We start from the raw sequence: 17,828 nt of genomic DNA on the forward strand, positions 1-17,828 counted from the left end.
AACAGAACAGGTGAGGTGGTGGGCCTCCAGGGAACAGCACTCAATTTTGAATGGCCTTCATTTTTACCGCAGCGTAGTTGCAACAGCATGGTGGAACTGGAGAGCATTATGTTAAGCCAAATAAGCCAGTCAGAGAAAGATAATTATCACATGATCTCACTTATATATGGAATATAATGAACAACAAATGGATGGACAAAAACATCCAAATACAGAGAAGCATCGATCTGACCATCAAACCTCAGAGGGAAGGTAGGGGAGGGTGGAGGTAAGGGGGAGAGATCAACCAAAGGACTTGTATGAAGCATATAGGCCTAACCAATGGACACAGACGCCAGGGGGGTGATGGCATGAGTGGGGGGCTGGAGGAGGGCAATGGGTGGATAAGGACTCATATGTAATACCTTAATTAAAAAATGATGTGCATGGCATGAGCCACGCAGACACTGTGCCATTGGACAGTTTGAGCACTAGGCGTGTTATACCCATCATCTGCACAGATTTCTACAGAAATAGAGTTACTGAGCCATGAGAAACATGATGGCCTGGGAGAGCCTAATTGGGATTAAATGTTAATGACCTTGAGTGTACTCTGGCCAATCATTATCAAGGGGTAGATTTTGGGTGGGGGTGAAATGAATGAAAGCATTTGTTTGGATGAAAGAGCAGCTTGGACAGAGGGAAAGAGTTGTAAGTAGTTTCTCTTTTTGGCATCTTTGTGTGTGTCCAGCTGGGAAGGCTCCCCACACCTGAATGTCAGCATACATCCATGAATTGGGTATCCTCTTTGGCCGACTGGGTGTTCTGTGCCCAACTGAGCTGCACATTCTCTAATATGACCTTAATAACAAACAAGTAATCACAGTGCCAGAGGCGAGAGTGGAAGTATCTGGGATAAAAACGATATTAGAAATAACTGCCATTCATTACAGATTCAGTCTCCACTAGGTACTGTGCACGGTGGTTTACAAACACTCCACACATCCCTGCAGTCCTATAAGACAGGGCTTATCAGACCCACTTACTTCACAGAGGAAGAACCTGATGCCCATTGGGCCTGCTAATATTCCCAAGAATACATGGCTAGTAAGTGGCATCGTGGAGTCTTGACCCCTTGCCTGAATTCATCAGGAGTCCATGATATTTCCTGCCTTTCTAGCCCATGGCCCACCTTCTGCCTCACAATTAATCCGTCCTCTAAGTATGAATGAACTCTTTCAGATGACAATTAGTAAAACCCTGGGGCCCAGGCAAGAGCAGGCCTAAGGAAGGAAGGTGACAGTGAGAATAAAGCATAATTTGGAGATTGTCGGAGGTTTATTGATATCTCAGTCTTCCCGGGGCCAGGATTTCTGCCTCGTCCCAGCATTTTCCCTCATGACAACACCCTTCCCCTGGTCTTCCCTTGGGTGCCTCCTGTCCATCCATGAATCATGATCTGCTGACTTGCTTATCAGTGCAGCCTCCTTCTAAGGCTGCACAGAATCTCCTGCCCTCAACCTTTCACAGAGGCTCCCTACTCCCTTCAGAATGACCCTGCTCTCCCATAGCTCACCCTCCATCCCATCTGAGAGCAATAGCCCCTTATTTATTTTCTATTAAGAGATAACTCTAAATAGGAATATAGTTTCAAGAAGTTTTTATTTTATTTTTGACACTATTACAGATACCATATTTTCCCTTCTTTTGACCCTGTTCACATAGCACCTGTCTTCCCTGCACCCTCTGGCCTTCACCACATTGCCATCTGTGTTCATGGATGTTCTTTGGCTAATCCCTTCAGTGAGTTTCATCCAATCCCTCTCTCCCCCATCCCCTCTGACCGCTGTCAGTCTGTTCCATGTCTTCATGCCTGTGTTTCTATTTTGTTCGACAGATAATGTTCACTAGATTCCACACATAAGTGAGGTCATATAGTTTTTCTCTTTCTCTGACTGGCTTCTTTCACTGAGTATAATAATCTCCAGATCCATACATGCTGTCTCAAAAGTTAAGAATTCCTTCTCTTTTCATGCCAGGTAGTATTCCATTATGAAAATATACCATTGTTTTTTTATTCACCCTTCTATTGATGGGCATCTGCACTGTTTTCAGCTCTTGGCTATCCTACATAATAAAAGCCTAATATGCAAATTGACTGAATGCTGGAACAACCAGTCACTATGACGTGCCCTGACCACTAGGGGACAGACACTCAACGCAGGAGCTGACCCCCTGTTGGTCAGTGCTCTCCCACACGGGGAGCTTGGTTCAGCCAGTGCATCAGTGGCGAGTGCATCAGTGGTGGCAGGAACCTCTCCCGCCTCCATGTAGGCACTAAAGAGCAGCAATCAGGTGGGTGGTAAAGAGTGAGGGGGTCCCGGACTGCAAGAGGGTGCAGGCCTGGCTGAGGGCCGCCCCCTACGGTGACCGAGTTTTGTGCACTGGGCCTCTAGTTGTAAATAATGCTCTTTGAACATAGGGCTGCATATATTCTTTGTGATCGGTGGTTCAGGCTTCTTAAGATATATTCCTAGAAGTGGGATCACTGTGTCAAATGGCAGCTTTATGTTTCATTACTTTAGGAAACTCCACACAGTCTTCCATAGTGGTTGCACCTGTCTGCATTTCCACTAATATTATACAAGGGTTCCTTTTCCTCCACATCCTCACTAGCACTTTTTGTTTGTTGATTTATTGATGGTAGCCATTCTGGTAGTTGTGAGGTGGTACCTCACTGTCATTTGAATTTGCATATCTCTGATGATGGGTGAAATTGAGCATTTTTTCTTGTCTCATCCATTTGTATGTCCTCTTTAGAGAAATATCTACTCAAGACCTCTGCCCACTTTTAAATTGCATTGTTTGTCTTCTTTGGTTGAACTGTATGAGTACTTTATATATTTTGGAGATTCACCCCTTATCAGATGTATCTTTGGCAAATATGTTCTCCCATGCAGAGGCTTCTCTTTTCATGTTGTTGCCGGTACCCTTTGCTGTGCAGAAGCTTTTTAGTTTGATGTAGTCCCATTTGTTTATATTTTCCTTTATTTCCCTTGCCCTGTGTGACATATCAGCAAAAAATATTGCTGTGTGTAATGTCTGAGATTTTACTGCCTATGTTTTCTTCCAGGATTTTTATGGATTCATGACTTACATTTAAGTCTTTTATTCATTTTGAATGTATTCTTCTGAATGGTATAAGTTGGTGGTTTCATTTCATTGTTTCACATGTACCCATCCAAGTTTCCCAATACCATTTACTAATGAAGAGACTATCTTTACCTCATTGTATGCTGTTGCCCCCTTTGTCAAATATCAGTTCACAGTGTAGGTGTGGGTTGACGTTTGGGCTCTCTGTTGTGTTCCATTGATCCATATGCCTGCTGTTCTGTCATTACCAGTTGTTTTGATTACAATGGCCTTATAGCATAGCTTGATATCAGGTATTGTGATTCCTCTAGGTTTGTTCTCCTTTCTCAAAGGGTCCTGAACATGTTGCCTAATAGAGACTGTCTGACTGGTGGCCAGGGTACCAATGGGTGAATTTCTGGGACCCAGCAGACTTAATTGAGGAAGGCCAGTTTCATAATGGCTTTCTTCAACTCCACGGAAGTCAGCAAAGTGGGTATTTCATCTTCAAAGGAAAAGATGAGCCTGATGTTCTAGATTCTTCACCTCAGTGGAAATTCAGTTGCTCTTGCTTCAAAGAACATTAGCTAATGGTCCTACAGAAGCCTTGGGATGCAAGGGTGCCTTAATCATAACAAATAAACACCCTCTCTCCACCAAATTCCAGATTGTGGTTTCCAAACCCTCTCTCCAATTTCCCTCCCACAAAATGGACAAGTCCCTTCATATAAGTAATCGGTAGAGGCATGAGCTAGCAAAGTGCACAAGGAAATCTTTTCAGCCTTTAAAGAACTCATTTAAGAAACAATGTTTGGTAGGCAACTAAAAGGAGCTGGCTGCTTTTCCAGAGACACTAGGAGCCCCCCACCCCCACCCTGAACCCACCAACACCTATCCTCTAGGGCAGTGGTTCTCAACCTTCCTAATGCCGTGACACTTTAATACAGTTCCTCATGTTGTGGTGACCCCCAACCATAAAATTATTTTCGTTGCTACTTCATAACTATAATTTTGCTACTGTTATGAATCGTAATGTAAATATCTGATATGCAGGGTGTATTTTCATTGTTACAAATTGAACATACTTAAAGCATAGTGATTAATCACAAAAACAATATGTAATTATATATGTGTTTTCTGATGGTCTTAGGAGACCCCTGTGAAAGGGTCTTTCGACCCACAAAGGGGTCGCAACCCACAGGTTGAGAACTGTTGCTCTAGGGCATATCCTCCAAGAATATACTGACTTTGTGCATGAATGCTCTGTAATCCTGTTTAGAGGCACAGAGACCATGGACTGAGCCTGAATCTAGACCAGCCGTGGGCAAACTACGGACCGCGGGCCAGATCCGGCCCCTTTAAAATGAATAAAACTAAAAACAAAAAAGACGGTACCCTTTTATGTAATGATGCTTACTTTGAATTTATATTAGTTCACACAAACACTCCATCCATGCTTTTGTTCCGGCCCTCCGGTCCAGTTTAAGAACCCATTGTGGCCCTCGAGTCAAAAAGTTTGCCCACCCCTCACCCAGGGGCTCCATTAAGGATCCAGTCCTTAGGCTAGGGGCACTTTGGGCGATTCTGTTCCCAAATGCCTTTGCACTCCACTTTTAGAAACAAAGGATGGACCCTCAGAGAGCACAAATTACACCACTTAGTGCAAGACATGGGACAAGGACTCATGGGACAAGGACACAGACTCACTAAAAAGGAAAATTCCAACATGTTTAGGTAGCCGTGACTGAATGAAGCAGATATGAAAATAATCATGGCTATGTACTTGAACATAGATGAGATCCTGGGTGTGGGATGTGACTAAAGTCAAATGCAAGTCATCTTCACCACAGAGGAGAGGATACTACAGTGGTTTTTGTGATCCATGTTCTGTATCTGTTTGAGGTGGTCTAACTACCAACTTTGGTCTTAATACTCTGAAAAGGGAGATAGAAGGGTACCGTGGAAAGGTGACACTGCTTGTACCCCCACCTATACAGGAACACACCCTACTCTAGGGACAACTTGACCCGGGGTAATAAAGCAGGACTCTTCGTTTGGGCTCATGTGAGCAGGACCCAGCAACCAGCAAGTGTAGCTGGAAGAGACCAAAGAAGCATGCTTGTGGAGGGTGCATTGGACAGGGGGTCTACCTGCTGAGATGGGGCCAACCAACATTTTCTGGGAGGTACAGTCCCCAAGGGGCCCATCTAACCCCGGCATTCTTGGTGGTAGCCAAGCTAGGACTAAGCAAGGCCTCGACCTTGAGCTATCAAAGAGGCCATCAATAGGCCTCTCCCTCTCTAGGGATGAAAGAGAGATAGACTCATGACCTCTCAACACATCCAGTGAACTATCAACAAGAAACAATCTCCCTGGCAGCAGATGAGAGTTCTTTCTGGTATCCTGAACCCAATTTTTCTGTGCTTTTTGGAAAGAGAGAACCTGGGGGCCCTATACACATCCACTCCCCTACACTTATCCAGGGCCCAAACTCCAGAGCAGCTGTGAGCCATCTTTGGGAAATCACATGACTTAAGCATCTGGTGGCCCCATGGCTGAGACTCTGGAACAGCCGTGGGCAAACTATGGCCCGCGGGCCGGAACCAGTCCATTTGAAATGAATAAAACTAAAAAAAAAGATCGTACCCTTTTATGTAATGATGTTTACTTTGAATTTATATTAGTTCACACAAACACTCCATCCATGCTTTTGTTCCGGCCCTCCGGTCCAGTTTAAGAACCCATTGTGGCCCTCGAGTCAAAAAGTTTGCCCACCCCTGCTCAAGAATTTGGAGGGCAGTATATATTGGGCATCCGTGCTGTGACCCCCCTGCTCAGGGATAGGATTAGAGTAGTCAATGCTTTTTAATGTAGAGCATCTCCATGCCAAGTCCGAGTACCCATGAGATGCACGGAGCCAAGCTGATCCTATCACAGGTGTTGGAGAGACACAGGTACCAAGCAGGGTGCCAAGACAACCTATAACCAGAGGACCCAAGCCAACATGCTGCCAAATTGGAAGGAAACAATGACCTTCTGGGACTGTCCTTCCCAAGAATGCTTTGGGGGATAGTGGAGGATGATGCCTCCATGTCTGTGCACTGGAATGATGCTGGAGACCCCAGGATAACTGAGAAAGATCTTTTCCAATGTGAGGTTCTTTGCCGAAGGGGCAAGGAGCAAGTCCTTGAATCTGACAGCCTGAAGACGTTCATCCATCCGCTTGCTGAATCGGATTCAGCAAAATATGCCCAGGCAGTTCTCCAGGGAACAGGATGATGGTAAAGTAGAAAGTCCTCCCATGTCCCATGTTCTCTGTTACTCAAACATCTTCTTAGTAGGCGCAGAAGAATGATATATTGAAAGGGTTTCATTTCAGGGGATAACTCTTTTTCACATGAGATAGTATTTTTCCAAAGGTGAGAAAGTACAGATTTCCATATGAAACTGTAACCCCCTTAGACATAACCTGCAGGGATGACTAAAGATTCTGAGAAGCCAGTTAATATCAAGTAGATATATTTTTCCTCCCAGAATTACTGAATTAATGTTGTTTCAGGTGTACAGAAACAGCAATTCCAGAAAGACAAACCTTGGCTCGTCCAGAACATCAAGACAAAAGGAAACCAGATGAATCATACTTGGCCAGATACCACCTCAACTCCTCCGCAGAGAAACAAGAGGCTGCCCCATAGCAGACACTCAGGAAGAAAGAATTCAGCATGAAAAAGGCATTGAAGAAGTTGAGCAAAAGGAAATCACGCAATCCGCAGGGACCGAGTGCCACCTGCTCATTCAAGTTCTCAGTTCTGCTGCTCATGAACAGTGCCATTGAGGTCAGGTGTGAAAGTGAGGCAGGTGGTCCAAGTGGGGAGGGCATATATGGGAATGGCATGCTTGTTCCCCTGCTATTGCCTGAATGGATGGCACAGGGGCTCTGACCTCTAGCCCCCTAAATCACACACTATATGATTTGATGATGTATTTGAACAACACCTGGTATTTATATGGTGATGGCTTGCCGGAAGCCGGTCCATCCTTGCTGCTTGACACAGTCGCTGCAGGAAAGAAACATCTGCACAGCATATGTTTCAAGGGACCTGGCGTATATAGCATACTGTTCTTAATATGTTTGCTCCCCTTAGCGCTGTGTGTTTTAACCAAGGTCACCTCTCCTAGAAAGGTTGTTTCCCAGGTAGGGATTTTTCCCTGAAATTAGGGAGGGGATGAAACTCCTTAACTAAGTGTCAGGCGGGTAGTTAATCACTTTAACTACAAACAATCATGCTTAAGCTACATAATCTTTACTCCCTGGAATGGAGATAAGAAACGCCCTAACCTTTGTAATAGAAATTGACAGGATTAAAATCAACTGGTATAAATACGGATGTAACAAGACAATAAACACCAGAACCTCTCTGGAGATCCAGACCAGAACTTGGCTGAGATCCTGGCTGGAGATCCTGGCTAGGCTGCTGATCAACTGAACACTGTCTCCGTGTCCTTCCTTCTTCGCCGACTCCGTCTACGCCTTTGGGAAACCCTGGACCTGCTGGGGTTGGACCCCGGCATCTGGCGCCCGAACAGGGACCCTTAGGTAAGTCCCCCCGTACTTGGGACGGATAGGACTGCACCATAGGGTGCTGCAGACCCCCCCCCATAGAGAAAAAGTAGGGTAAGCGGGTAGTTAGTACAGAACTTAGATTGACAGGATGGGTCATACTGAGTCTAAAGAAAAAAGACTCTGTATTAATCTTTTAACGCCTATGCTTGGTAGCAGAGGAGTTAAGGTTACTCCCAGTCAGACAGAAAGTTTTATAGAAGACGTATGTCAATGGCTTCCTGAGGATGGAACTGTTAATTTAGAAACTTGGACTAAAGTAGGAGAGCAATTACAGAACTATTACAGCTACCATGGATCTGAGAAGGTCCCGGCAGATACCTTTACTCTCTGGAATTCAATTTGTGAAACCTTGGCACCAGAGGCAAAAACGGTTGAACTTTCTCAAAATTTAAATAGTCCCCCGGCTCCACCCAGAGAGGATACTTCATTATTGTCTTCAGCTCAATCTAAAAGCAATTTAGCTAGGACTACTGATCGGGAGGAGAATAAGTATCATAAACATGACCATTGGTCCTTTCCAGTCAGTAGAGAGGAGAGAGGCCCTCCCATTCAAAACAGGCTCCCCAAATTAGAAAGGAAGCCTAAACCAGGTCCTGTGGCTCCTATGAGCTCCATGTCTAAATTTCAAAGGGCGATAAGAGAAGCTGAAGCTAATGGAGATCTTGAATTCTCACTCTGCTTCCCAGTTACATATGAGAATGAGTCTGTTGGGAATAGAAACCCCACCTTGGAGCCTATACCTTACAAAGTACTTAAAGAATTAAAATTGGCCTGCTCTGAATATGGACCTCTAGCTCCTTACACACAAACCTTGGTAGAAACCCTAGCCAGTAAATGGATGACTCCTTATGATTGGTCACAGGTTTGTAAATCCTGTCTCTCAGGAGGCGATTACTTATTATGGAAAACTGAATATGAAGATCTTGCTAAGAAAGCTGTAGCCACTAGCGAAAAAACCAGAAAAGGAATAACCCTAGACATGATATTAGGAGAAGGTGATTTTAACACGGCTGAGGAGCAAATGAATATGCCCACAGAGGCACTTACCAAAGTAACCAGTTGTGCAGTAAGTGCCTGGAAATCCCTACCTTATACAGCAGGAAAAACAACCACCCTTACAGAGGTTAAACAGAAGGTCGAGGAACCATATCAGGATTTCCTTTCTCGCCTCATGCAGGCAGTCAAGAGAGTAATCAATAACAAAGAGGCAGCCGATATCCTAATCAAACAACTGGCTTTTGAAAATGCTAATAATACCTGTCAGGCTTTATTAAGGCTGATTCTCAGAACAGGAACTATAAAGGATTTTATAAAACAGTGTGCTGATGTAAGTCCAGCATTTATACAGGGTGTAGCTATAGCTGCAGCTCTCAAAGGGGAGACATACCCTCAATATGTACAGGGTATAGGACAAGCCAGCAATAGTACAGGTAATAAAAGAAATATGAACTGCTACTCTTGTGGCTTATCTGGGCACTTTAGCAGAGAATGCCCAAATAAAAATAATAATACTCAGGCCAGATGGCAAGCTCCTCCACAGCCTGGAAATACATTAGGGAATAATATTAATCCTCCAAAAACCGTTTGTCCCCGATGTCAGAAAGGATTCCATTGGGCAAAGGAATGTAGATCAAGATACCATAAAAATGGTCGGCCTTTCAACTCTACAAATAGCTCCCAAGGAGGTTATATCCCATCACCTCAATTGGGAAACTTGAGAAGGGGCCAGCCCCAGGCCCCTGCAATAATAGGGGCATCAACCCTCAACCCCTTTGCAAATTTCAATCAGTCAGTGACCTCTTCAGGGCAACCCCAGGCAGTGCAGGATTGGACCTCCACTCAACCACCCACACAATACTAACCCCAGACTCGCCAGTAGCAGCCATTCCTACAGGAGTGTCTGGGCCGCTGCCTGAGGGAACCGTAGGTTTAATATTAGGACGGAGCTCCACCTCGTTACAGGGGATCTTAGTCATCCCAGGAGTTGTTGATGCAGACTACACAGGCGAAATACAGATTTTACTTTCCCCACCCACCACAACTATACAGATTCAGCCCAACCAGAGAATTGCCCAATTAATCCTGTTACCAATACATAAAAGAGGGACAGCTGTTACTCAGAAAGCTAGAGGGGCCGGAGGCTTTGGATCTAGTGATGCAGCATTTTGGATACAAGAAATCCATGCTACTAGACCTACAAAATTTTTACAAATTCAGGGAAAACCAATTGAAGGTCTATTGGATACAGGAGCAGATATTTCCTGCATAGCAGGGAAGGATTGGCCCTCTTCATGGCCCACGCACACCACCTCCACTTCCCTAGTAGGACTAGGCAAGGCATCTAATGTAAAAAAGAGTTCTCAGATTTTAACTTGCGCTGATGAAGATCAACATTCAGAAACATTCTGTCCCTATGTAATTACAACTATCCCCTTTACATTAGGGGGAAGAGATATCTTATCTTAAATGGGAGTTCTATTATATAGCCCCAGCGGTGTTTGATTTACTCCTGTTACAAAATATTACAAGAAAATGAGTTTAAATATTCCTCTCCTCTTCATGTTCTACAACATACTCTATTTGTAATTAATATACTAAATGTAGATTCTGAGGGAAATTCCCCAATGCACAGGCATTGGAACCCTGATCTAACTAAACCTAAAGCCCTCATCAAATGGAGAGACTTGCTTACAGGAGCCTGGAAGGGACCTGATGTACTTTTAACCCAGGGGAGAGGATATGCTTGTATATTTCCACAGGACGCAGACTCACCTGTGTGGATTCCAGACCGTCTAGTCCGACCTTATGTCTCACCGCCCGCCATCTCTGCCTCATCATAGCACACCTGACCAGTGCCCGTCTGCAGCAGCTGTGCAGCCCTGAGCTGGAACAATCTGTCCATTGGGAGGATCACATGTGCCTCCGTTTTGTCTTTCCACATGTCCCAGCTTTGCCCCACATCTCCTTTCCTTTTTCCTTTTTTAAAAATCTAACTACTTGTTTGCTGGTTCTTTGGCCTTTCTCCTTCTTTGCTGAACACAGCGTTTTCTAGAATCTCCCTACCCTACTGTTCCAGGAAGGGCACCTCCCTTTTATGCCGTGACTAGGGGTGTTTGGTATATGCCCCATACATGGAGTTGTCTTGTGCCAAGAGCCTGACATCCTGGGCTGATAAAGCCCTGTTCCAGGACTCTCCTTTGTCCTATATTGGCGCCTCTTACCCTTGTGCCAAGAGGGACCCTCTTCTTACAATCCAATTGCCCATAGCTGTTGCCTGAGCTCTCTGTTCATGCTGAGGTTGAAGCCTCGTGGTGGCTGGTACCATGGATCTGTCTCTGGCCCAATGGCGTAAGCTGGGCCCTCTCTAGAGAAGAAACCTGAGTTCCCTATGATCAATGCCAGAGCCCCGCCAGCAGGCGAGGGAATCCAAAGGCAATTGCTGGGCATGGAGGCCAGAGGGACATAGGCTATCAAGGAGACAAAATTGAACCTCACATCACCCTACTTGGCCCAGAGATGGCTGGTAGTCAACGACGGGTAAGACTCCACAGGGTGGGGCAACCTAAGACAGGCACAGTCGGGGGCCAGTAGGAGAAAACTTGGGGTGCAACAAAGGTGGGGCACAGACCCCCCTCCCCAATGGTGCAGGGGCTTGAACACTCGCCCCTTCTGAGGAAGGTCTCCTGTCCCCATGGCTGCTTCCTGCTTCCCATGCCCAGCTCAGATCGGGACCCAGGTAAAGACAGAGACTGGCTGACAGCAGCTGCCCTCTCACTGCAACAGGACTTGTTTCCCATTTCTACCTGGGACCACAGGGAAAGGGGAAGCTGCAGGAAAGGGCTGTGTCAGGATGCTGCCTTCTTCCCTTTCTTCTCCCTCTTTTTTCTAAACACTTCCATGCCTTGTAGTTCTTTTGCTTTCTCTTCTTTTTCTACTACCCTCCATTTTCCATATCAGCTGGATCCAGAGGGCACAGCTTACTCCTCCTCGGACATCGACACCACCATCAACCACGGCCCTGATGGACCCTTTGATGCAGCCCTTCAACTTGCTGACGCTTTGGGAAGCCTGTCGCCAGTGATGCCGCCCGCTAGCCAGACCAACAAAGACAATCAAACCCACAACTTGAGGACAGCTGTAATCCCTTGACTGAAGAGGCCGGCAACCTTCTACAGGAATGGGGCTCCTTGTGCAATCCATCCACTATGTTTATAGTTATGCTCACTGTCATTGCTTGCCAGTCTTCTCCCGAGTTTTAAACGGCCCAATCTGAGAGGTGGCCACTGATTTGCATGCACTATCATTTAAAAAATAAAAAAGGGGGAATTTGCCGGAAGCCGGTCCATCCTTGCTGCTTGACACAGTCGCTGCAGGAAAGAAACATCTGCACAGCATATGTTTCAAGGGACCTGGCGTATATAGCATACTGTTCTTAATATGTTTGCTCCCCTTAGCGCTGTGTGTTTTAACCAGGGTCACCTCTCTGAGAAAGGTTGTTTCCCCAGGTAGGGATTTTTCCCTGAAGTTAGGGAGGGGATGAAACTCCTTAACTAAGTGCCAGGCGGGTAGTTAATCACTTTAACTACAAGCAATCATGCTTAAGCTACATAATCTTTACTCCCTGGAATGGAGATAAGAAACGCCCTAACCTTTGTAATAGAAATTGACAGGATTAAAATCAACTGGTATTAATACTGATGTAACAAGACAATAAACACCAGAACCTCTCTGGAGATCCAGACCAGAACTTGGCTGGAGATCCTGGCTAGGCTGCTGATCAACTGAACACTGTCTCCGTGTCCTTCCTTCTTCGCCGACTCCGTCTATGCCGTTGGGAACCCCTGGACCTGCTGGGGTTGAACCCTGGCAATGGCTGACCTTTCAGTCATGACCCAGCCCAAGGAACCTGATAAGGACTAGGAGGGGGACGACTCCGTATATGGAAACTGTTCACTCTGTGAGCAGTTCAAGGGCAATGCAGGCCTATACGATCACAGGTGACAGAAAACAATCACCAGTTTGTACCCACGAATCCATGTAGGCTTTAATAAAGAAAGGCAAAACTCCATGAATGAAAATAAACAGCACAATGATATTTGTGAGTCCGTGTTCTTCTGTTTCCGTGCCACACATCTCGTCAGATGAGCCTGAGGAGACTAGAAATCCTGGCCTGGACAGGCTTTTGTTCCCATTGTCCTCTTTCCTTTTCACATACTCAGACAAGGAACTGGCTAGTTAGTCCTGAGGCAAGCCCAGGAAGATCTGGTCCCCTGAGCCTTGCCTACTGGACAGGACAAGAACTGCCTGGCTCCTGACCTTGGTGGAATCACCTTACATTAGTCATGCAACTTGAAACAGGAGGGTCTTTACTCACGGGCCCCCCTATGATGCCAGGAAGTTTCTGATCAGCATCTGAGTATCTCTAGCTCAAGTTCCAGGGGCCTTGAAGAGAGGTCCACCTAGAACCTGGCCACTCCATCTGCTAAGCGGTGTATGACAGAGGCAGTCTGGCTCAGAAGATGGGCCATTCCAGTCAACGTATGGGAGAAAGCCCATCATCCTCACCAGTAACAACCATTACTAACCCTGCTAGTAGGGACCCAAATAAAGATTGCTCACACAGAAAAAAACAAACAAACAAACAAAAAACAAAACCTCTACCCATCACTTTTCCATCAGAGCTGTACTTCAGATCTGTTCTTGTGTCACGAGGTAGTGATACAACATGTGTAATACAAGCCCTCATGAGCCAAGGGAGACTTTTACAGCAGACCAGTCACTGGCCAGGACAGACAGGTGTTTTCTTTCAAAGTCTGGTGTCTCCCTCAAGGTGAATGAGCTCATCCCTGCTGGTCACCCTCTGGCAATGGCAGTCATTCAGTGCCCGCTCCCAGACCTCCCACAATGACACCTGGGTGCTCCTGAAGTGTTCTCGGAGTTTGACCACACAGAGAGGGGGAGACTGTATAAGGGAGTCCTAAACACTAACCCATTCTCCTAAAACATTTCTCTTTGTACATTGCAGGAATAAGCAGGGCCAAAATGAGTGATAGCACCAAGATCTTTCCTAGCAGCTTTCCCTTTTCCCTAAAGCTCAGAGTCCTTGAGACAGTCAATGAGCTCAGAGAGGCATCTCACAAGGACAGTCGCCTACTTCTGGGCACAGCAATCTGTTTAGTTGAACAGCAGATGGTGGGTAGTGATCTCCACGGTGGTGCCAATTCAGTTCTACATCTGCGGCATGATGGCCCGTTGATGGTCATGATTCAGCTGGATTCTCAGTGAACTTCCTGTGGAGTCCTCCTGCCCCTAGGGGACAGGTGCTGAGGGATTCCTACCAGGAAGATATCCTTTCCCCCTTTCCTGGGTATGGGCTCCAGTAACCACCTGGGGTTTGAAAGTGCAGTTGGGTACTTCTGCTTCAGGTTGGACAGTACAGCCTGCTTTTCCAGTTCCACAAACTCCACAGGAGCTACATTTACTGGGCCTGAAAAGATTCCCCAAAGTCAAGGAGCGCTGGGAACCACTAGAGAAACATTGAGACGTTTTTTCCTTCCATAAACCAAAGGATTCCTGTGAGAGGAAAGAGTGATTCAGAGTTTCCCCCATGCAGTCGTTCTCAACCTTGGCTGCACATTAGAATCACCTGGGCATCTTTTTAAAATCCAGATTTCTGGGCCTCATCCTCCAGAAATTCTGTTTGTTACTAATGTTGTAGCCCCACCGCATAACAAAGAAACAGAATTTCTGGAGGATGAGGCCCAGAAATCAGGATTTGAAAAAGATGCCCAGGTGATTCTAATGTGCAGCCAAGGTTGCGAACCACTGCACTAGAGGCTAAGCTGATTTCACCAAAGGGACGTGGAGTGAGCTGGGAACCTCTGACTGAGCACTTCTGATGTGTCAAACTTTGTTCAGGGAATTCTGGGTGAGGCCGTGGGAGAGAGGGAAATGAAGAGGAGAGAGTCTGGTCCTCTGGGCAGGTGCCAGCCCAACTACTGTGGGCAGCATGTACAGCTCAGAAAGGCCCTGGCTGCTATGGGGAACCCACAGGCAATCAGGTCCCAAGCTCTTTACCAGGTGCAAGGAGCTAGTGTGGGACCTCAACCACTGAAGGGTGAGCGAAAGGGCCCAGGATGCCATGGGCAGTGGGGGTGGGGCAGGTGTGTGAAGTTAGGCAGACAGCCTGAGTCTGGAGGCTACTCAATGTTCTCTGTGCGCTGTGCAGCTGACCCTGGTCTGTCACACACACACACACACACACACACACACACACACACACACACGTGTGTATACACACATAAACAATCATACAAACACATAGAGTGGTGAGAGGGTTTGCAGCCGGGAAGGGCAGAACTCCCCTGGAAAGGTAAAAAAAAAAACCCTAGGAACTTGGGCAGGAATGTTTGCCAGACCCCTGAGCCCAGAGGGTCGGAGGGAGACCACATGGCAGACAGCCGTGACTCTTGGGCCAGGCACAGCCCCTGAGTGGGGAAAGGAGATCCACGGGATTCCTGGCATCAGGGGATTTGAGATCTGGGTTCTGTGTTCATGGAGGACTGAGCCTAATCTGGGCAGCCTGAAGAGCTGACCAGACCATGCAGTGCCGGTCAGAGAAGAGCTTATAGAAACTAAGCCTTCCTGATTTCCGCGACCAGCGTTTGTTTGTTTGTTTTCACTGAATCCAGTTCATAAGACATTTTGGATACAGACACTCACCTGTGCTGAAGAGAGGGAGAAGGTGCGGACTAGTGGAATCTGGGGAGAGACTGAGGAGAGGGTCGGGGGCCGGGAGAGGTGGCAGCGAATTGAGTGCTGAGACACCCCTGAGCCCAGGACTGGGGCAGCCATTCTCTCCAGGGAGTGAGACTCCTCTCCCCAGCCCCAAGGCAAGGAGCACAGCCACACCCAGATTCCACCCTGAATGAGATCAAGTACTAAATAATCGGATCAGTCCCTGGGAGTTAACAGGGTCTGGCCTATAGAGGGATTTTCAATCCCAGCAACAACACAGAGCGGGTAACTATTAAGGAAGCAGCTCTGGGCAGTGGACTTCCCCACACCAGTTTTAAGTGCAATAGAGACGATAAACCCAAGCTACTGGACAGAGAGGCCCTATAGCCTCAGAGGCCAACCCAAAAACACTGCCACCCAGAGGCTGAGCCACAATCTGACTCTTAGCTAAATACAAGTTAAGGCAGTCTGGGACACAAATACGGCCTGCTTTAAAATCAGGACTGTGGTTTACAACACAGAGGAACAGTGTATCACAGGGAAATTCAACACTCTCCTGAATACCTGACAGGACTAAGGCGAGCCAGACTGACGAGTAGAAGAACCGAAGGACCTTCACTACTGCAATATTTTTTCTTCTTTTTTCTTTTTTCACCTTTTAACTAAGAAACCAATTTTTGTTCTTCTTTTTCCATCACCTGATTTTACCCTTTTAATTACTACATTTTTATTTTTAACCAGTATTATTACTGCTACCATTTTACCATTTTTTAAAGTGCCATTTTATTTTCTCTTTATTTTATTTGGGTATTAGTGTTCTCTATTCTATTTTCATCATTCCTTTAACATCAATTTTCCCTACCTCAATTTTACCTCTATGCTAAAACCCTCTCCCTCACTTTTCCCCTTTTGTTGTCCTGTTTCTCTTACCCTATTCCTGCTTTAGATTTTCCCTATTCCTTCTGTTTACGTCCAGTCAAAATTTCATCCTACTTATATATCCTATTTCCAATCCACTGCTCTAAATCCTTATACACATATCCCTTATCTTTCTTCACTATCCAAATTTTTTTTCTTCTTTTATCTTTCTATTGTTTTGTTGCTGTTTGCTTGATTTTTTAGTATATTGGCTTTTGTTGTTGTTGTTGTTGTTTGTTTTTTTGTGTCTGTGTGTGTGTGTGTGCTTTTTAGGACTGGTTGTGAGGCTGTTTTGATTTTGCTTTTACTTTTATTCTGCTGTTTTATCCCCTCCCTCCTCCGCCCCGCCCCCCCCGCCCCCCGCCGGTTATTTTTGTGCTTCTGTTTTCCCTTGCCTCTCTTGATATTATTGGTTGTTTCTAGTTTGCATTCCTCTCCAGGGAGCTGTTGCTGGAATTTGTTGGAATTAGTGGCAGTTCTATAGGAGTTTTCTCCTCATACACATAGCCTCTTCCCCTCTTCTACTTCATTCTCTCTTTTCGCTCTTTTTTTTCTCTTTTCAATCCACCTCTTTTTAACAAATTTCATTTTTGCACTCTTTTTTTCTTCCCTACTTTTCTTTTCTTTTCTTTTATCTCTTTTATCTTTTTCTCTTCTTTCTTCCTTATCCCCTAATTCTGCAAGAAGCTAGAAGAAACAGATGAAAAATTCAACTACCTATGCAAGAAGCAAGAAGAAACAGATGAAAAAATTCAATAACATATGGAAGAAGCTAGTAGGAACAGATTAAAAAATCAACAACTTAAGACCCAAGAAGAAATGAAGAGTGATATAGCTGTAATAAAAAACACCACTGAAAGTATCAACAGTAGACTAGGAGAAGTGGAGGACCGAATTTGTGAATTAGAAGACAAGGAAGCAAAACACACCCAAAATGTACTGCAATTGGAGAAAAAAAAATTAAAAGACAGGAGGAGAGCCTAAGGGAGCTTTGGGACAACATGAAACGAAACAACATACGAATAATAGTGGTGCCAGAACAACAGATAGATGAACAAGGATTAGAAAAACGATTCGAAGAAATAATATCAGAAAACTTCCCTGAGGTGGGGAAGAAAAAAGTCACACAAGCCCACAGAGTCCCACACAAGTGAATCCGAAAAGACCCACACCAAGACACATCATAATTACCATGGCAAATGTTCGGGACAAAGAGAGAATGTTACAGGCTGCAAGAGAGAGACAGAAAGTTACATACAAGGCATCTCCCATTAGATTATCAAATGATTTCTCAACAGAAACACATCAGGCCAGAAAAGAATGGACGGAAATTTACAAAGTGATGCAAAGCAAAGGACTGAATCCAAGAATACTCTATCCAGCAAGGCTATCATTCAAACTTGAAGGGGAAATAAGAAGCTTCACAGACAAAAAAAGG

The sequence above is a fragment of the Myotis nattereri genome (genome assembly GCF_964212035.1).
Source record: "Myotis nattereri genome assembly, chromosome: X".
Classification (NCBI taxonomy): Eukaryota; Metazoa; Chordata; class Mammalia; order Chiroptera; family Vespertilionidae; genus Myotis; species Myotis nattereri.